This window comes from Gavia stellata, chromosome 4 (genome assembly GCF_030936135.1).
Source record: "Gavia stellata isolate bGavSte3 chromosome 4, bGavSte3.hap2, whole genome shotgun sequence".
In the NCBI taxonomy this organism is placed as follows: domain Eukaryota; kingdom Metazoa; phylum Chordata; class Aves; order Gaviiformes; family Gaviidae; genus Gavia; species Gavia stellata.
The window spans coordinates 38,103,947-38,125,406 of NC_082597.1; positions in this window are offsets into that span (position 1 = coordinate 38,103,947).

A 21,460-nucleotide genomic window follows, 5' to 3' on the forward strand; every position below is an offset into this window, starting at 1 on the left:
AATGGCATTAGTTTTGATTTTCAGTGTTTTCTACCATTCAGATCTAGCAGAAGAAAAAAATCAAATAGAATGTGAGAAGCTGAAGAGAAACCTGTGACACAGTCAAGGAAATCATACTAAGCTTGGGCAACAGTCAAATAGTCATGCTGTTAAAAAGCGTATGCTAGAATTCATGAGAAATGTGGCGGGGGGCATATATTAGTTCATAGCATCTCTGGATTTACAATTTAATACGTATCGTGCTTGAAGCGTGTGTAGTCTAAGTACTGAGATGCTGTTAATTTCTTTGGATAGCGATATGTTGATAGATGCTCGATTCTTAAGTAAACTGTGGGAGTGAATGATTTGACTCCTAAGTTTGCCTTAAAATCCATTCAGAGTAAAGTCGCATTTTTAACACTCTGTGTATCTATAGAAATCTCTGTTAAATTTACTGCTAAGAACCTTCATAAGAAGGTCTTTGAGAAACACGCGCTCTAGAGAAAATCCTGTTGATTTACATCACGGGCTTTTGAAAGGGGACTTGCCCCTATCAGTTTTGGGGTTTATTTGTTTACAGCCTAGAAAAGGTAGCTAGAGATGAACAAATGAGCCCTTCAAGACCTTTCTGTGGAAAACATGTCTTGTTTTAACATCATTGGAAACACAGTACCAGGTTAAGACTCTGAAGCATTGGTCTTTCTTTAGCTGAAGCATCTATTAATATAGCTGCTTCTTGTAATAAAGAGGGAGGTCTGGAGGGCTCGGAGCGGCGTGACGGAGAGGGAGGGGATTTAGGACTAACAGGTGGTCCTGAGACGTGCTGGCTGACGCTGAGCTCAGAGCGAGCGCACTCTGCGTGGGTATTCATGGGCTTTCCTCTCTCCGTCTGGATACATGTGTCTCTTGTTCCTGGAGTAGCTGTGGAGCCCTTTCAGCTATGGCAATAAGAAATGACTTGAGGAAAACCATCAGGAGGATTGCACGGTTTTTTTACTGGTTTCCTAAATCATGGAGCAGTTCAAGGAGGAGGGCAGTAAAACTTCTTTGGAAGTCTGCTGGTAAGTCTGCTGTTATGTTTCTTAAGACTTTTTTCCTTGTTAAAAAGGAATTCAAAGGGAAAAATATTTTATTTCCATTCAGCTGGTTAACTTTTCCAGGCCAGCATTGTTTGCATTTTTCCATTCTCTGAGGCTCATTAGGCAAAACTGTAAAAATATTCTGGAAATGCAATAGAAGGTTCATTAGGCTTGCTCAGATGAAGAATTCTCTTGCAGCCATATAATTTATTCATATTAATATTCATGTCAGTGATATTTGGTGTCTTGTTTTTATAGAACTTGTTTCTCCCTTAGGTACATATATAGGAGCTTTAATATGACTCAAATACCTGCCAGAAAATTATTTGGAGTTGCCTTAACCTGTTAATTGATCTAGAAGGCTGTGTGAAGAATTGACTGAAGACCTTAACTCACTGCACCAGTGTTACACAAAGCAATGAGCAGCTTAGAGAGGGCTTGCGTTCAGCAGTGATGCACTGTCCTTCATTTCCATTTTATCAGCTGAAATGCAGTACCGCTCAGCTCACCAGTTAGTAAAAAGGCATTGCTCCTAACGAAAACTCAGTGCTCTGATCCTTGTCCAATCCTGACAGAGAAACATCCGCATCTAGCAGATTAACATTCTCGTAAACACCCCGAAAGCCCAAAGACTATTTTGTCCCTCTATAGTGGTCTGTTAAAACTGGGGCTGAGGCATATTCTCAGGGGGGTTGGAGGAACATGCACTGCCAGAGCTTAGGAAGCTGAGTTCATTCTGTTCCTCTTAAAGGACTAATTATACAAGACTGGTTTTCTTTTGATGAGGATTGTTTTGGACAAAATGGTGAACTTATCAATTCTGCAAGCATTACAACATTAATACCAAATTTCCATTTGTATGGGGTGGGCTTCGGGTCAGTTCTGCAGCTGAGCAATTTAGTGTTGTACTTCAAGTAACAGATTTGTGAGTCTGAGAGGGGAAGGACAAGTTGGACCACCTGAAATCTGTCGCAGAAATGTTGTTGAGCCACATGTCTAAATGACATGTGACTTCTTCCCGTGTGGAGGAGTCCACAGATTTCAAATACCCAGAGGGCAATCCCAGCTCACTGAAGTCTGTGGCAAAACTTTCCTTGACTAAAACTAGAGCTTTAATTAACCTCGGTTTGAATATTGGTAATCTCAAGTACTCCTCATACAGCAGATCGCCTTGCGTTCTCATGACACATGAAATCATTCCTGCATCTCTTTTGTTACTGTTAAAGCATAAGTGGCTAAACAGTATCAATTAATGTTATTGAGAGCTCTAATTACTGTCTGAGTGACACACATGTGAAAACGTTTACATGCCAGTTATCTTTTCCCTCAGTACTACAAAAGAATCGTTACATCCACGAGTTGTAATAAGAAACAATGTGAACTCTGAGTTCTTTAAAAATAATACTTGTGGGTTTTCTCCCATCTCCCTCTACTCCTTGTGGTTTGCGCAAGATTTGCTGTTCTACCCTCATTTTAATGTAGGTATTAGCATCTCTTTTGAACTGAAATTGTGAATAGTGTCAGAAGTGCTCTACATGTCCTTTTCTACCTGTGCAATGAGGTGATTATCACAAAATTGGGGGTTTGGTGGAAGTGTGACATTTCAGCACAAGGTTGCATCCAAGCAGAAAAAAGCTCAGTGTGAAAATTCAACCCAAACTTCTCGTAACTTTACAGAAGCCAGTCTCATCGAGCATGCCTGTAATAAACTGGAAGCTGAAGCCCTGGTGCTCCTCTTACAGGGGAGGGGATACAGCTCCTGTTTGCACTGATGATTGCTCTTTAGTCTTTACAAAGACAGCAAGGGGTACAAAACCTCAGCTATGCTGAAGTCCATGAACATTTCTGCCTTTTACTTGGGTGGCCAGAATTTTCCTTGGGTTCTTGAGGAATTACCAGATTACTCACATGCTTCCTTAACTCCAAAACGCCACATTTTGGTAACTCTTTTAACCAAGTTGTCCTTCTGAGAGAGTTCTCCAACACGTAAGCCTAGTCTGAGCAGTACTGACCACCTAGTTACCTTGGTACAGAGAGAGATTTACCCTTGCCTCCAGCATACTAAAGTTTTCAACTTTATCTCTGCCTCTGTCTTTCTGCCAGTTTTTGCTCCTGTGTTGGCACTAACACAATTTTCTGGTTGGGTCAGCCAGGATGAGCCAGCAGAACAATTCTGCATTACTAGGCTTGTTCCACAGATGAATAACCCAGCTGGTAATTAAAGCTTTCAATAATACTTTCTGATAGTTTTTATCCACTTATGCTGTAACAAATTAATGTTTTAACAACAGCAAAGCTGAAACTTTCATGACGTGGATGTGTTAGAAAGAGTAGAGATTACACGATTACATTCTCTAATATGCTTTGTCATAGATTTTATGATATCATACATCATCTGAACCAAGAACTCAGGGTTGTTGCATTCATTCTGCTTCTGTCACTCCGTGTCTCAGGATGCCTTGTCTTCTCTGCCTGACCCAGAAACAAAATCTGCCAAAGCACAAAATTAGTTTTTGACAGTGAATTTAGTACTGTTCTAGGTCACTGTGTTCAGAAAGTTGCATTTGATGCAATTTTAGAAAGAGCTATCAAAGCATAATTAGGTTGCTGTTCTTAAAAATCCTTAGTTTTCCAGCCTGTCCTTGGATGGATACTTTGGGATTGATGGGCATGGACTATTGCCTACAGCTAACGTGCTCCTTTCTAAGCTCTAAAAGAAGGAAGAAAATTCGAGGGTGCTCTTTAGTAACTGGTTTTGATTAAATTACTTAAGGACTAAAATAGTATCTTAGATGTGGTTCTGAATATACTAAATGTAGCTGATAATATTTTAAGTGCCTTTAGTTTAATCATGGGTATATAACATTTTGTAAGAGGCTTAAACTGAGGGATGTAGTATTTAGGGTTTTGTAGCCTTTATTTCTTTGAAATGTGTTTGGACTTTTTCCTACAACAACTTCATAGAATTTGTGTTGACACATCATGTGACTAGAAGTTTTATCATGATTAAGTACATAACCAGAAGTCAGGGAGGGGTACTGAAACACAAAGGAATTAGAAAAAAATATAGAGGTCCATGATAAGACTGTACAAAGCAATGATCAAAAAAATCAAAATAGACAAGTGGCTCCTATTTTCTCTGTCTTAGAGCAGAGGAATAAGGTGAGGGGTGACAGATGTAAAGCAGATAAAAGGAATTATTTTTTTTTTTAATTTTTTATTCAGCATGTAATTAAATTGTGGAACTCATTACCAGAGGATGCTGCTGAGGTCAGGAATGTAACAAGATTTAAAGAGGGTCTGGAAGAATAAGGATATTCAATATTATGACAAATGAAGCTACAAGAAAAGCTTTGAAAGAGACATAAATCTTCTTGCTTCAGGGTTTAAGCTAATTTTTAACAATTAGAGATGAGTTTGAGATAATTTTGTGGCTCAGATCCCACAACCGTTAGCGTTTCTTGCAGTTTCTTCTGAAGCAACTAATGCCTACCCCTGACAGAGATGACCGTATGATCTGCCTTGATTTAAACCTTTATGATGTTTTTCAGGCTTATACAGGAGAAAAACAGATTTTAGACCTGTTCAGAAAAGCATCCCATAATATCCTGTGGAAAACATGAAAAGCACAATGCTTGCTGTCATTTTTTTTACTTTGACAAAACTGCCCCAGTGACAAACGCTGCTTGCTTTGAAGCCATTATAATAAATAAATAAATGCAGCAAATTAAGTCCATCTCAGGTGGGCGAGTTTGTGTAGTCGTGTTTCTTGCCACATCCTACTGGCTCACAAAGAGCTTTATTCTCAGCTCTCGGCCGGGAGGGTTCTCATCAGTTTGAGCTAATGTCCTACTAGGCACATTGGAAGGCTCTTTCAGAGGGCAGAAAGTGAGAATTTATTGACAAAATCTTAAACTAACTGTATTTCACACAGCCTGAAGTTGATTTTTACCCTTTGCTGTTGGTTGGGGTTTTTTGCGACTTTTCTGCTCTAGTGTGTTACCCCTTTAGTCCTTCCCTAACATTAAAGTTAGTATTTTTATTGATTTTGAAGGATTTTTGGTCAGAATGGTCAAGTGTCCACTATAAAATCACATTTATGTAAGAATATGCGCTATGCAAAACAAATGGAAACCTGTACAAAAATATGGTGAGATCCCTTAAACTTGCTACCTCCTAAAAGAATTCACATACAAAGGTTTAACTGATCAGACAAAGAGAAAAGTCACCCTTTGAACTCTCTCTCCAAAATATATCCAGCTGACAAAATAAATCTGTAACACGTGTGGGAAGGGGGAACGTAATTTTAGTGTGATACATCAATTTAGAATGGCTTAGTTTGAAATATTTGTGAATTCATTTCTTATTTTCCTATTTGGCCAGCTAGCATATGATGGCTTATGCTGTAAGTGCCTGTGTCCTTTATCCTTGTGTAAATAACCTTTTAATGGGGTTATTCTGGGAATAGTTTGGGTAGGTGGAGGTAGCATATTTAGCATTTGTGAGACTACGTAGCTGGGAAATTAATGAACAGATAATGTCACTGTATTTCTGTGTTCTTGTCAAAACCCAGCTGGTGAAAGCCACCACCTCCCCTGCTCTCTCAGGCCAGTGGCATGTCACACCTCTGCAGTCCCTATAGTCAGGTCCGTGTCTCCTGCGCAGATACCTGCAACTGTCCAGTGAGCACCTATAGGTCTCCTGGTTTTTTATTAAAAAAAAGGTCACCCGTCCATCCCCACAGTTCACTGAGGCCCCAGTTCTCTTCTGAGGAAGCTGCGCTGTGCATAGGAGCAATGCTCTGTGGTGTGATGGATACATCAGGCCAAGCGAGGGCTCGCAGAGCTTGCAGAGCAGTACTCAGAAGGAAAGTGTCCGTCTCTGGGAATGATGGAGAGAGTTTTGGCCCAACACAAATGATAAATGGAGTGTAGGGGCATTTGGGAACTGTGGCTCTGGAGCATTCAAGCTCACATGGGTGGACAAGATGGTTGCCTCCAAGGGAATATCATTTGAAGGATTAATTAGCTGTGCTTGAGAGAGGGAGCAGAAGGACACTGTCTCAGTGGAAGCCAGCTTGGATGTCAGTCAGTTCTATTTAAATCTAACGTGGTAGCAGACAGGGTGAGCTTATGACTGCAGGTGGCTGTTCTGGAGCGTGGCTCCGGCAACCCAAGGTTGCATCTCACTGGGACCTGCTGGGGTGGGTAAGCAAGACTTCTGATCCAAATTTTTTAGTCTGCTGTATCTGGTTATTTCCTGAAAGTCTAGTTCATGACTGTGATTTATGTAGTGCTGGAGATGGGTAGGATACTGCAGCAGGTTGGAAGCAGGTAGGAGATGATGGCCTTTTACCATCAGAGCATACCTACAGGTTTTCTGCCTGCATTAGTCCTTCCAGTTCGTATTTGTTCATCTACTTCAGACATTTCAGCCCATTTGATTTGAACGTTCTTAATCGTCATTTAGTAGCCTGTATCCAATGTTCATTTAAGAATATGTAGAATATTAATGGAAGTGTGCCATTTAAAGATCCTTTGTGTTGTGAAAGCATGATTTTAGATTTTAGTCTCCTTTTCAAAAACATCGCTATATGTGCTTTTCCTATCTCTTTTCATTTTAAGTATATATATATATATTTAATTTTTCTTGTATGATTTGCTTAAAACTGCACTTACCTAGTTCTAGAGGAAGCTGTGCCGGCATCTGTAATAAAAAAGCATTTATTAACAAAATGAAAAAGAAAATGGATGCGGGATGTCGGTGTTAACAGGTCATCAGGGTAGTTTAAAGTTAATTGTAGAAGGCTATAGAAGAATCACATCATACTGAGTGACTGGGCAGTAAAACATAATTCAGTGTTGATAAATACGAACTAAACCATATGGGAAAAATGGTGACTGCACATACAGAGCAGTGGCTTCTAATTTAGTTTTTGTCACGTGGAAAACAGAATTAATCATGTGGATGGTTCTCTGAAGAGACGCTTCCCAATGTTCAAGGTAAAAGGGAACTGAATATATGGAAGTATTAGGAAGGAAATAAAGTGAAAACCCAGAAAACCGTGCTGTGCCCACATGTCATATGAAGCAGTTTGGTCATCCTGCCCTCTTAAAAAGGGTATAGTAGTATTTGGAGATACAAGAGAAGACTTTGGATTATCAAAGAGATTAGTGAACTCCAACAGACCAGGGCTTTTCCGCTTGATAAGAGGCAGCTGCAAGAGAATATGCTTCTGTACTAATAAGAGCAGTGTGGAGAACTGAAAACAGCATAGTTATTTGCCATTTCTCATAGCATAAAACTCAGGGCCATGCCATGAAATGGCCAAACAAGAGGCTTAAAGCAAACTACTCTTTCACATGCATACACATGCACGTAATTCATTTGTGGAACTGACTGACACAGGATGTTTAAGAAACTAGGAACATACATATATTTGAGAAGGGATTACATAAATTCATGGAGGAAAGAGACATCAAGAGATACTAAATAAAAAGATGCAGATAAAGCCTCTGGCTCATTTGCTTTAAGTTGCAGAGTAGATGGGCATAAGGCGGAAATACCACTCAAAATTAACTTTTTTTTCCTCATACATGTTCCCTAAGCATCTGCTGGTTGGCTCTTCCCAAGACAGGCTACTGGCCTAGACAGGTCTTTGGTCTAACCCGGTCCATCTGTTACTGTGTTTTTCAAGTGCAATGCTGGTAAAGGCTGGGAGTATGTAAACCTCTCTCACTATTGTTGATTTCTGTGTAATTCTCCATCCATTAAATAACTGTTTAGTTTTTCCCCTATTTGTGAGTCTGTACTTTTCCAAGGGAGATGTATTCTGTGGGTGTTCAGATAATCCATGGTATGTTTTTCTCTGTAGGGGTTATCATTCTCAGCTCTTACAGTCATGTGGCTTTTGCAAATTGCATGATGTGTTGTTTTATTCCATTTCACAGATAATTAGATGAGGTGAATGTGGCATCCCACTAAATTCCTTTTTCCTTGGCTCTACCAGTTTTAAATGAGACAAGACAAATCTCTTTGCCTACTCTGCCTCCCTTCCAAAGGAAAATCCTGATTTGTACCTGGAGAGTTACTAAGATTTTCATAAGCCTGTGATAAATGTAAGGAAAAAAAAATCTGTTCAGAGACTGAACTTCATCTCATGGGCCCAATCGCTGCTTGGATGAGGATTAGCGAAGTGAATGTCGGTAACACATGAGAGATGTCAGTATCACCAGGAATTGCTAGTACATCCTATGCCTATTGTGGGCTTGTTCTTTTGAAGTACTTTGGAAGATGTAATTTTAATTTCTGTTTTTCTGCTGACACATTTCTTGTTTCCTTTGCCAATGTCAAGCAATAGCAGTTGGAAGATGTTGTTTCTCTCCACTGCATCCCTTTGCTGCCCTGGGAGCTCGGAGGAAGACAAGAGGAAGAAAAGAGAATGACCGTGTGCATTAAACTAAGCACCTCTCTGGTGCTTCAAGGTCCACTATCAGGGCGGGAATGATGACCTATAACATCTGAAATAACAGCTGTGGATTGGTCATTTATGGAGAGGAACGTAATAAATTAGTAGCGGGGAATTACCTGTTTTAAAGAGGTAATGTAATATTAGAGCCTGATACGTAAACATAGACCAAGCTTGGATGCAGCATGCAAAAGCATGCTCAGAATTGAGCTGTACTCAGCGTTAGAGATGATCTGCACGAGCACAACTATTTTTGTATTAAGCTTCATTTAATTTGATGGTTTTGATTCAGCTTTTTTCTCATCTCATATTTAAACATGACAGACCGCAGGTTTTGTTTGGCAGAAAGTTCAAGTTTTTAAATTTCATGTGATCTGTCAGTTAAAGGTCCTGCTAGGATATAATTGCTATTTTTATCTCCCCTAATAGAGTGATCATTGATCCTTCAGCAGCAATTCAGAATGAGCTCCCAATGTTGTGGCCAGGTAAAGCAGGTAAATCAGGTGTCTCCTGAGCTCTCAGGACTGCTTTTCTATAATCCATCCCCTCCGTGAACTGAAAGTGGTACCTCTTGTCTGCTATTAATTCCAGCAGGAAGAGAAAGTTTATTAACTCAGGTCTGGTCAGAAACTCACAGCTCCTCGGCAGCGCGGGCGGCTAGACTGAAACCATACTTTTCTTTCCAGTTTTTACTTTTTGGTCAGGTTTCTTCTAAAGAAAAACCAAAAGAAAGTGCTGATTTGTGAGTTAACTTTATGCTGTCTGTTTTGGGGGTTCAGCAATAGAGGGCACTAGAGTAAACGCTTTCAAAAAGCAGTGGTTTTGTTGGTTTTGCATACAGAAGAGAGAGCTCCTTTTTTTTTTTTTACGTGGAAGGGGGTTTCTCCCCATTTGTTTAGGTTTTTAACGTTAGAAAGAGGCTAACAGTCAGAGAAAGTGTAAGTCCTAAAATACCAGCCTGACACGTAGTGGAACCGCATAAATACTTTGGACCAATTTTTCACTTTTTAAACAGAAATTCTTCTGTTACTTTCCATCACATTTGCAGTGCAGAAGTGTGTGCAGCCATGTGTTCCCGAGCCACATGTTTACTGAATGTAAAATCTGATGCCTTTAATTCTGTCAAAGGTGGATTTCAAATGCATTTTCTGAAGCCGCCACAAAAGGAAAGCCAGGTGTGAGGAGCTGGTGCACCCATGTTCCCGTCCTCATTCAGGCTCTGTTCCCTCGGAGGTCAGGAATTCAGCACGTGCTCTGGGCTGCTGCAGTTTGTGGTTTCCATATGAAAACCTAATTTAATTTAAAGACAACCTGGGCTGCTTTCAAGTTATTGGTAGAATGTACTGGGTCATGGATTAGGTTGGTAGTTAGGATCCAAATGCCAGTGGGCAGATTTGTCAGAGGAAAGGGGCTGTAGCTCCTATTTTACCATCATAGCCATTCTGCTGCCACGTCACTGCTGCAAGCATAGCTCAGTGCAACGCCACGGCTCCTCTCTGGCTGCTTGGCCTTACGGAGCAGGTGGGAAAGGCAAAGAGAAGCAGCCAGCGCTGGCTAGGCAGCCGCTGGTGTCCGTCCCTCTGCCCGCTTCCAGCCCGGCTCCGGGGGCCGCTGGCCAGGGGCTCGGCCCTCTGCTCTTCCCCGGTGACACTCAGCAATTTGCAGAGATGCCTAATGACTACTGCAGTCTTACACAAATGAGCATAAAAGGAAGAATTACTAGTTCTACGGGAAATCAAATGTAAATAAATTAGTGCAAGTTGCTTTCCAGGGCAGGTCAAATCTAGGATTTTATCTACAGGGAACTTTTTTCTTTTTGTGGCATAACTTCACTGCAGTTTGTTAACATCAGAAACGGAGAATAAGGTTTGTTTTCTGTTCCCGAAACATAATCCTTTTGCTCTTGAACTGAAGAAGAAATACAGCTGCTTTGTGGTACTTTGGTTTTGTCGCTGCCACACGTGGTCAGTAAAGCCTGTCACTCTCCAGATCCGTCAGATTTTCACTGGCGTTTTCTCCCGTGAGCCTGTATGTGATGGGTGTGTGGTTCGCTGTGTCGCAGTACAAAGGCACTCTCTGAAGTCTGTTGTGAAAGGACAGACAAGGTGATACATGAAGATACCTGCTGAGCTTTGTCTCTAACCCCTTGTTTGAAGTTACTGCACAGAGGAATTTGGCCTCCCCACCCCTGTCAGAAGTAGGAGCTGTAGGCTCTGTCTGCTGGCTGCAACGAGCAGTTGTCTCTCTGAGGTCTCGTTTCTGGACAGGAGTTAGCGGGAGCTGAGCACTTAGTCATTCCCTTCAAGTTTGCTGCGAAGTGTGGGTATGATTTGCTAGTCTTCGCGTTTATTAACAGGTTGAGTCTTACCAGGTCTCGCCGTTTTCATGTGTGGGGCTTTGGAAGACAGTAGGAATAGTGCTACAGGGTGTTTAAAAAATCTACTAAATCTTAAGGTTATCTCAAGGTTTGGCAGCGTGTGACAGTGTCCCTAGAAGGGGACATCAGAAAACTAGCCAGGTACATGGGGAGGAGGAGAAGCTTCCTTGATTGAAACCCCCTTTTCCCAGTTTCATCATTTCATGTTTGGTCTCAAAGCTCAGGGCAGAAAGAATGTTATCAGCCTGAGGAGCTTGTTTCTCAAGGTGTGCATCGCAATTCAGACCATTTTTTCAGAAGGCTGTGCAAGCAGAGTCAGCTTAAAGCTGTAGCCTGGGAGGTAAACTAACTAAAGAACGACATAGATGTGTGTATATCAAGAGGACCTAAGGAGGAAGGAGAAATGAGGTATCTCCTCTCCTTCACACGCTGGCGTTACTGTGTGTTGTTCTTGTGCCCAGTTAACTCCAGGGGAGCCCTTACAGGGAGGAGGCATTTCAGGCTGGGAAAGGAGAGCTCAGCCCTGTAACCCCTCAGTCTCCCTCCCAGAAACAGGCAGATCTACGAGCTCCCAAAGCACGACAGCTCTGAGGTAGCCTCAGGAGGGGATGTGGCCCGGCTCTCCAGCTAGCTGTGATGCTGAAACAGATACAGGAGGTTGTGAGAAGTAAGTATAATCTAAACTTGTATTTTCTTGTCTTGTGCTTTCCTTTTTAAAGTGTTTCCACTATTGCAAATTTATGTTTTAACCCTTACCTCGATTGAATGACATAAACATTTTCAGCCTCGTTTGCATGACATAAACATTTTCAGCCTCGTTTGCAAACAGATTTTGTGATTATTTCAGGGTGGTCTGACAAACACTGGGTGTTCTGTTTCTGTGGGAGTGGTGACTGCAAACAGGACTGCACGCAGAGTGTTATCTGCCCCAAAGAGGTGTAGTAGTTTTCAGGAGCGTCAGCCTGTTTATAGGCTGGCTGTATAGGATCCCAGGTTTGTGCAAGAGTCTCCTGTGACAAGTCTTAGCTGGAGCCTGTTGGCAAGGACTGGAAGGAGGTAGAAGACCTGAGACTGTTGTCATGTTGATAAAAATACAAACGAGCTTTACAAACAGATTAAATTGACTTGAATTCTTTAATAGCTCCCGAGTGAGTCAATGGGATTTATGTTCCTACATCACTTAGGGCCTGGTGCTCGGAGACATTTAAGCATCTGAGAACCAGGGTATATTTTAGTAGCTGAAGACAGGCATCAACCCTTCCTCATGCATGGTTTTTATGGTCGCTGGCACGAAGAGTGGTCAACCCTCCCTCAGCCATCAGGGACCTTCTCTGTGGCCGCTGCCAGCAAGCTTACCTGGCTAACAGCAGTCACTTGAAGATGCTTCATCCATGCAAACTCCTACATCCCAGTTCTTCAACGTGCAGCTAGATGGCAACCTCTCCTTCCACTCTTCGGGAGGCTGTTGATCTGCCCTGGTCTGTCAGTCCTGGTGAGCCTGTCTCACTACCCCCATGCTAGGGATGATCATGTCCACCGAATGCATGTGTCTTGGTGTTTACCAGTTATCTAGCAAACCCTCTAGCACAAACCAGGTTAAGATAAGCTCGTACAAAAATAAGTATTTAAAAGCTCCAAAATAGACTACAGGATTGTAGAGGTTTATAAATGTACCAGCGGCAGAAACTGAAAAAAATCTGGTTTAGGCTGTTTAATCTAAAATGCCTGTCACTCCATCCTGTTTTGCAGTTGAGAAGCTGAATTTATTTATTAACCAATTATTTACTATCTGGTGCATGTGATCAGAGATGTGGTCTCTGTGTTCCCAGGCAGCAGGGATGTTAGACAGTCCCAGGCTTATGGAGGTTGCTGATTTTTATACCTCATCTTCTCCTTTGGGCCTCCCTGGAGTTCTCGGTCAGTGATTCTCACTCAAGAAAGAATTTTCTCATCTTCTCACCAACAGGCTGATTGCCCCCTCCTGCTTTGCAAATGTAATGTCCTCTGGATGTGCCAAAGTTAGGTTTTTGCCTGCCTAGATGATAGATAAACTGTTATCTAAAAACTCTGAATATTAAAATGGTGAGTAATATCGCAATTTTTTTTTGTGCAGTACCCAAACTCTAGCTTGGTAAGACACTTTGCAGACAAAAACCCAGCAGGCTTTTGGGTTGGGTCCTGGACTGTGCTATTAGAGTTAAAGCACTTACCGACCTTCTGCCGAGGTCCAAATAGATGCAAATAGATGATTTTGCAGGTCTGTGCCATAGGCACTCTGGTTAATTTTATCTCAGTCACGATGAGTAGCTCCTAATAGAGCCTGTTACAGGAGTTTATCCTGTTCCTAAGCTAGGGTTCCTGACCCTGAGTGGGGCTGTGGCAGTTACAGATGGCATTGCAAGCCTGGCAGAGATTCAGTTTTATCTGGTGTGTATGTTAATATTTGGGGTCGCACAATGCTAGCGTTGAAAAAAATAGCAGCCAGAAAGACTAGGATAGAGATCTTTGAAAAATCAGCGTAAACGTATATCAATCATTTCTTGTGATTCAAAAGCACAAAAACTTCCAGAGGTGCCCTTTTTGGCTTGGTGAGACTGCAGGATGGGAACCAAACTTCAAGTGTCTTCTTAACAATTTCCTGCTCTTCTGAAGAGGAGCCTTGAAATTCTGATTCTCTAGTCAGGATCCAGAGTAGTTCTTATTTCTGTTGATCTGAAGTCAGAAAGATGTAAGTCAAACAACAGTATCAGATACAAATTTGCAGAAATACCATTATTTCCAAATAGTCATTTAAACTTGCAAGTAACTTTTGTGCCATATGTAAACATGTAACATTTTCTCCTCATGGAAACCAATTGAACTGAGCATGTTTTAAAGTGCCATGTCTGCATTTGATTTATATTGCAACATAAAACCTGCTCCTGTACCCAGTACATCCTCTTTTATCAAGGACAATATTGGTACCGTCAGTAACTGGTCTCATTTTAGTTTTTCAGTATTACTTTATCTGTTCAAAGTTATTCTGTTCACTAAATCAGTATTAAACATAAAGAGTAGTGTAGTATTTGATGACTTTTCATGGACTAGTACTAACAAAGCTCAGGTTCTTTAAAGTCACTGACAGATCATGGTTTAACTCTTCTTGATAAACCACCTAGCTGTAATTATATTCTTTTGATTTTTAGCTTCAATTTTAGGGTTTTGTCACAAATAACATTTTATAGACTATAATTTAACTAGTAAAATGTGTGAATGTATTAGATGTAGTGATAGATGAGCGTTTGAGAGGCTTTTGTTTGTTTTTTACTAACTGAAGATTGTAATCCAAATTATATTTGCCAGCTGTGTGAAAACAGAAGATGAGGATTTTAGCAAAACTGAAGAAAAAAATGCATTTATACAATGAAGGCTATTCTATCAGCTGACTTCCTTCCACTTTCATTTGCTTCTTCTGCATTCCTGTTCAAAGCGTCACAGATTTCTGTGCTCTTCTGCTTTACAAGCCCACCATCCTTCTGAAACTAAGATGCTACGAATGTTAATAATCTTTGAAGTCTGGTGTAGTACTTCTCTAAGAGTGAATATCACTTACGTTTCTGAAAAGCAGTATATCAGATTTTCTGTTCTTTGTTATTATTCTGCAAGGAAAGGATGAAGAGGGATACTTCTCCTAGTGTGGCTTATCCAGGGCGGTTCATGTATTTGCATAAGGAAGGAAACTGGGATTGATTTTGTAGCTTCTCAAGCTCTGCAGTGCAGGTGTGGAACAGGCGACAGAAAATTTGACACAACAGCCACAATTTTCCAACATGGCACTTGCATAATAATGGCTTCATTTTTCCAAGATGTCTTTTGAGTGCTTTGTAAGCAGTGAGTATCACTACCTCTGATGATGACTCCATTTCTGTGGGGATGTTTAAATTATAAATCTTGAAGCCTAGTTTTAGCAACAGCACTTCGAAAGTCTTCATCCTTTGCTGTTTCTATCCATGTTTGCCTGCTAATATTTTCAAGTGGGTTACAACAGCTGTAGGAAGCAGGAACTGAATGAGAGAGACCACCTGCTTTCCAGCAGACAGTACTCATCTGCTCGAAGGAGCAGGCACATCTGGTTACATCTTCTGGTCTAATTCAGCCCCCCCAGTGCCACTCCACAAACAAGATGCTTTCCCTGTCTTTTTAGAGGCTTCTTGGAGCATTTCCCTAGGAAGCAAGTTACGCTAGTTCTATGGTCTTTCTGTGCTTGGGAAAATGGTAGAGGATCCTCTCTACGGGAAGTGGGTATCCCATATGGGGCCTCATGGCCAGTGGCTGTGGCCAGGGCCAGTGTACCTGTTGAAAGCAGAGTCTACAGAGAAACAGCAGATTAGAATACCTTAAGCGGCAAAGTGGTACTTGTGGACGGATAGATACAACCTTACAAGCATTTGGAAGATGTGGGCTTTGCAGGGCTACAGTCTGATCTAAGCCTTGCCTAGCTCCACAGCGGGGAAAGAGCACTAAACATGCACAGAGATCCCTCGGGGAAAAGGATGGCCATAAGGAGCTTGGAAAGTCTGCCTCATCTATAATGATTGCGATCCCTTAAAAATCACTCATGACTCACTAATTGGGAAATATGGTTACAATGGGCTTTATTTTAATCTCAGACTGATATTAAGTGAGACTAATAATCAGAAATAAAGGGAATCGCATAGAGATAAAACCAGTGTTACAGCAGAGCTCCACCCCCCAAGAAGCTGTGCTTAACTCTTTCTGAAGGCTGTTTATCCAAATAGGTTTCTTGTTCCATGACAGCTTCTAGTGAAACTGCTAAAAAAGTTCTTGGTAGCAACTTTGGCATCAAACTAGAATGTAGGCATTCGAGCATCAGCAAAAAAGAGAACAACGCAACATATATTAAGTACAAACTGAATGCGAGGTGTTGATATCAATGTATTGTAGAAATACAATGCAATTTGTCCATGCAGGAGAAATACTGCTGAACTTCGTTCTCCTTTCTTTTGTGGCCTGCTGGCTGAAAATGGATTAAGAACTGAAGTATTAAGCACCTTACGTAGCTTGAATATTTTTCCAAGACGCTTTACAGGCATACTTTCCGTAGAGCAAGCACACTCTGATTGCTGGGAACCAAGCCACAAACTGTTAAGTAAAGATGTTTTTACTTGCTAACTTCTTAACACCTGCAGTAGCAGAACCAAATTGTATACCCTCCTCATGCTTTCTAATAAAGACTTCTTCAACCTTACCGTGCTTGATAAATGATGCAAACATAAATACAAATTCTGCTTTGAACTTTCCATGTGCTTCAGTTGCTCAGGCACAACACACATTTTGCATATCCATTTGGAAGTTAAATTTGTTCGGGCCATCACAGAAATGAACACACACACACATTTCCTAGGCAGGGAAGACCACAGCAGGGTAGAGAGAATTTGCTGTTGAGCCTCTGCCTGCCTCTGCCTGATTCAGTAATGCTCAGTTACTAGGGTCTGACGTTGGAGCATCGGTTGGGTTGCCTGCCTGTTCACTTGCTTGATTTCTGCTGTGCCGCCCTGGAGCAAATCAGTTATGGGAACAGCTATTTACAAGGTATGAGGCAAAATCAAGTTTCGGGTGAAGGAAACCCAAACATCAGGTAGGGACTATTCACATAAAATGAATGTGTTGAATGAGGTCTTACAGTTCACCCTTGTGAAGGCAGGATAGGAGTAGTCTTGATTTCATGTAATTGTAAAATTTGCTGTTATTTTTTTCTATGACTCTAGTCAAGCCATTGTTGCAACAGAATAATAAATAAGGTGTTATGTTATGTCTCAGTAGTTGACAATGAAACTTTTAAAGCATAATATTTGTATGCTTAATAAATACATACTTACTTTGCATTTCCCAACGATGCAGGGCAATTATGCATATTCAATGTGCATTGATACATCACTTTCATGAATAACTTCAGTGTACAGGACAGTCTGAGCATTAGTAAAATAAATCTGTTAGCTTTGCTAAATGTCAGTGAATGCTTTTATCAACTGTGCCCAGTTAAAGCCCCCAGATCTTTGAATTCAAAGGACAGCATTCATTTCAGACCACATCAGGAAAGAACACCTGGTTCTGATTGCTTTCCAAGCAGAAATAATATGGCAATCCACAATCTGATGACCAAAACGGTCTTTCCAGAATAATAGCTACTTTTTGAACTCATGGCAAGTTTGGGAGTGGTCCAGTAAAGGATTACCAGGAAAAGATACTAATTTGATGCTACCTGGACCTTTGTGAAACATTGTATGCCATGAATGGAATAAAATAATGTGTTTAAAGCTAAAACACATAGGCAGAAGGGTCTACGTATTACTGTTCTAGAAAAAAATAATCCTTTTTTCTTGTCTTGCTCATTAAACTTATAATCAGTATGTTAAAATCTAGTTTATGATAGAAAGAGTTTCAAAGATGAAGCTTTTACATATTTTGCAATTATGCCTATATAGCCAGGCGGAAATGATGGCCTTGTCTTACAAATGACATTACAGACTCGCAAATTAAAATTAATATAAATGACAAACAAAATAGCATTGAGAGATAATGTTTCCTAATTTAATTAGTAATCCTCTTTCAGAACACTGTTTAGCTAACAGATTTTTTCCTAATATTATTTGTGAAAATGCATCTTTAGAATTAGTGCATGCTCAGTATGTATGTTTGTGTAAACATAGAAAGTTGGGGAATGAGCGAAGCCCGGTTTCCTACAGATTTGTGCCCCATTCCCCGTAACCGCCTCAGCACAGAGGCGATGTGTTTAGTAACTGGTTGTCCAGACATTGCCAGACAATGGCGTAATGGCTGAGTTTTGCCTGCCTTGCCCGGAGCATGGGTATTAGTTTGGGTCTCCCTCCTTTACTCAGGAGATAATTTTCGTAAAAGTCATATGAACTTAATTAGCTTTTAGACCGTATGCGGCTGAAATTGGTCAGCTCTCTCGGAATTACAGGGGAAGGCTAGAAAGGTAGAGAAACAGTGCAATCTCATCAGCATTTTTTCTTTAGATGATGGTAACTCAACTTGCAGAGTAAAGAACTCAGAAATGAAGAAAAATCAGAAATTCAAGTATGACTTTCATGTGACCTTCTTTTGCATATGCATTACAATGTCATTTTTAATTAAGGGCTCCCGTCCCAGTTTTCCCATGGAGCTGCCCTGCTCCCTCACCTGATGAACAACAGCTCCGAATTTTACTTAATCCCATTGGATACTGGTGAGGCTTTTCAACTGCATCTTCTGGGGTCTCTTCCCAAATATAAAATTATTCTCTTCTCTCAAGGGCTGCACAAATGTGTGTGTCCTTTTGCTTCCGGAAGTCCTCTGTGAGGTGTATGAGTCATCTGAAAAACAATCCCACCTGCATAAGTGTAAAACACAGCCCTGGAAAAACCTCGTTTAGGTTAAAAGCACACCTGACTTCGGTTGCAGTTGTGAATGCTCCACGTTTCCTGCAGATTGGATGAAGTAGCTCAAACGTGGGTGACACCCTGGAGAAATTGGGTGGCAACTGCGGAAAGTCTGGCATGGCTTCCCAGCATCACACAAGGGTGCAGGGACAGCTGTCATTTCTCCTGGGCACCACGCAGCTGCCTTAACCATCCTTTTTTCCCTCTGTAGTCTTCTGCCTATTTTGCTTCATGTTTTCCAAATTCTGCATTAAATACAATGATGGTTTTAGAGAGTTAGAGCATTATTTTCAGTGTTTTGATTTATACTGCAACAGGGTCCTTCTTGCCCCATAATAAGCTGGAGGCTCTTTGCTATGTCCCAAAGGAGTGTGACTTGAGATATATTATTGTGATATAGTCAGTCTGGTTTAAGATCAGAACCATCCTAGTTATCTGATCTAGAGTGCTGATTCAGGATGGACTCTCTCTGCTGGGTCACTGGTATTGGAAAAGTTTTGACAGGCTGATTTTGTATTGTCAGACTTTGTGCCAAATAAAATATATTTAATCTTGCCTTAGTGCAATTGTGAGTATTGATTGGAAATGGGAACCTTGAAGAATTTACTTTTCAGGAACTGTAATGAGAATCTAATCAAACATAACAGAAACTGAGATTTTTGAAAGGCTGATAAGGAAACAAAAAAAACCCCATCCAGAGTTCAGCTTTTGCTATAAATCAGGGAAGTGTAAAGCTTTGTAACAAAAAAAATATTTTTAAGAGTAGAGTTTAGTTAGGGAAAATGAAAGCACTTCCTCCAAAGTCATTCTTGGAAATGGCTGAATTGTTTTAGCCGAAATGTTCTAAAAAAAAAAGCATAATGTTCCCCGGCATGGAAACTTGAAGTACAAGTGGTTGCTCTTTGGCAAAATTATAAACAAATTAAAAGCTAAAAATAGAAAGTGACATTCAGTGCTAGACAAAGGTGGTATCATGAAGTCTGCCCAACTTACATAGAAAAACAACAAACAAGGCTTCAGAGCAAATACAGGTTGTTTTTGCAAATACTGTTAAAGTGATTCTCTGATTGAGATTAGAGGCCATATGAATCATCTGATTTCTTACTAGAGAGGTGGCCATCAGCCTCTGTTATTAAGAATTTGTATTTCTACTAGCCATCTTAGTTGATTTTGCTAGGCAGCAAGTGAAATTTCTGAATTGTTCCTGAAGGCAACTTTGTGATTTAGCAGGTTAATTACTTCTCATAAGCTTCTCATACTGTTTTCAATATTCTTGTGCATATTCTTAAGAGAACCTAAGCTTAAAACATGTGAAACCATGTCATCGTGATTGTACTTGCAGAAAAATTTTTATCTGAAAATCATAAATGTTGTGTCTTTTCTGAGAATGGCCCCTTTCGTGCTTACGTTACAACAGCTAATACCCAGCGTGTGGCATGGACTTTTTGCAAAAACATCTCACGGAGGCAGCCCTGATCTAACTAGCGGACTGCATCGCTGCAGCCGCGTCAGCGTGACACTGAGGTGTGCTGCACTGTCACCTTCGCTCCGGTGAATTTACATCTCCAATAACGTGTAACTCTTATTATCTCTACATACGGACGGGGAGATTCAGTCGAGAGGTGGTAGCTCCTCGGAGGTCACGTAGCAAATAAGGATGTGCCTCGCTCCTAGGTTCTGCCTGCAGCAACTTCATTTCTAAACACGACTTTTTTTTTTTCGTTGTGTCTGTGTGCTTGTTTCAGATTGCAAATACACCTGCCATGCTCACTGCCGAGATCTGGTGCACCTGGGCTGCCGGCGGAATGGAAAATTAATGGACTGCCTCACTCCACATGGCACCTTAGATCCATCTTACAACAACAGTCAGGTAATGGACCTCGTGTTCATGTAATTACTGCTTTCTCTTGTCAGCTCTGTAATGAAGTGTGGTCTGCCTCACCCAGCTGCTCGGGAAGAATGTCTCACTTACTTAGGCACGGCCAGCAAGGCTACATTTCCCACCCCATGCTGTGATTTTACAGTACAGTTGGGTTGAGCTACAACTGACTGCTGCCAGCTGGGTCACTCCCGCTCCAATTAGTTTTCAGCTAAACTGGCTGAAACGTATTCCCACAAAAAGGTATTTTTCCTGTTGGTTTGGGTCATTGTGTGGGGTCAGAGCAGGTACGTACGGCAGGGGATAAGGACATGAGGACAGAGCTCCGCTCCAGAGAGACTCGGCCGTACCGTGCAGCAGCTCACAAAGTGAGCTTGATGACCCAGGTGCCCTGTGCTGCTGGGTGTCATGCCACAGGGAGGCAAATAAAACTAAGGGCTTGGCTATTTGTGACCATTAAAGATCCTACTCGTTTTGTCTGGGTTTGGTGTTAATCCCCCAGTTCTCATTAAATCCCTCAGGGTAATTTCCAATTTCCTTGCTTGGATTCCCCAGCAGCCTCAATGGGTCACAGCGTGGCTCCTCATTTCCTTCCTTAAACCACCACAGAGCGTCACCCCTTGCGTTTCACCCTGGAATCAGGGCCTTTCTCTTTGTTCAGGGAACACATCAAAGCAGCATGTTTCTGCAGACAGACAGAGCTGGGGGCGGGGGGTGTGTGTGTGTGTCCTCTGAGAAGGAGGTTCATACATATGAGCCCCATAGACCTTTAGTGCTGTGATAAAGGTTGTATTGTGCTGATGAGCTCATGCCTCTTTGCATTTTCAAGTACATTTACCTTTTGTCCTCCACAAAAGTCCACCCAAACTTAATCGGATGTTAAGCCCTTGAACATTTACACCTAATGCTGAGCTTTCTGTGTGTGCTCCAGGTCAGCACTGAATTTTCTCTGGAAGTACCACATTTATTTGGTAGGGGAGATGCTTGCTTTAGCCACCCAAACTGCGACTGAGGACACAGTGTCTCTCGTGAGCTCCTCATGACTTGCTGTTGGGAAGAGCAAAGGGGAATAACTCAGATGCTGAACAGAGGAGTAGCAGGGGTGGGGAGGTGGAAGGACATGGCAACGCAGGTTTTGGAAGTGTGGGTAACTATCAGCAAGAAAATACCACAGAAGCAGAAAGAGGCGGCCATTAAAAGCCATTTATACTCAAAAAGGCATGTACAGCTTGGCCA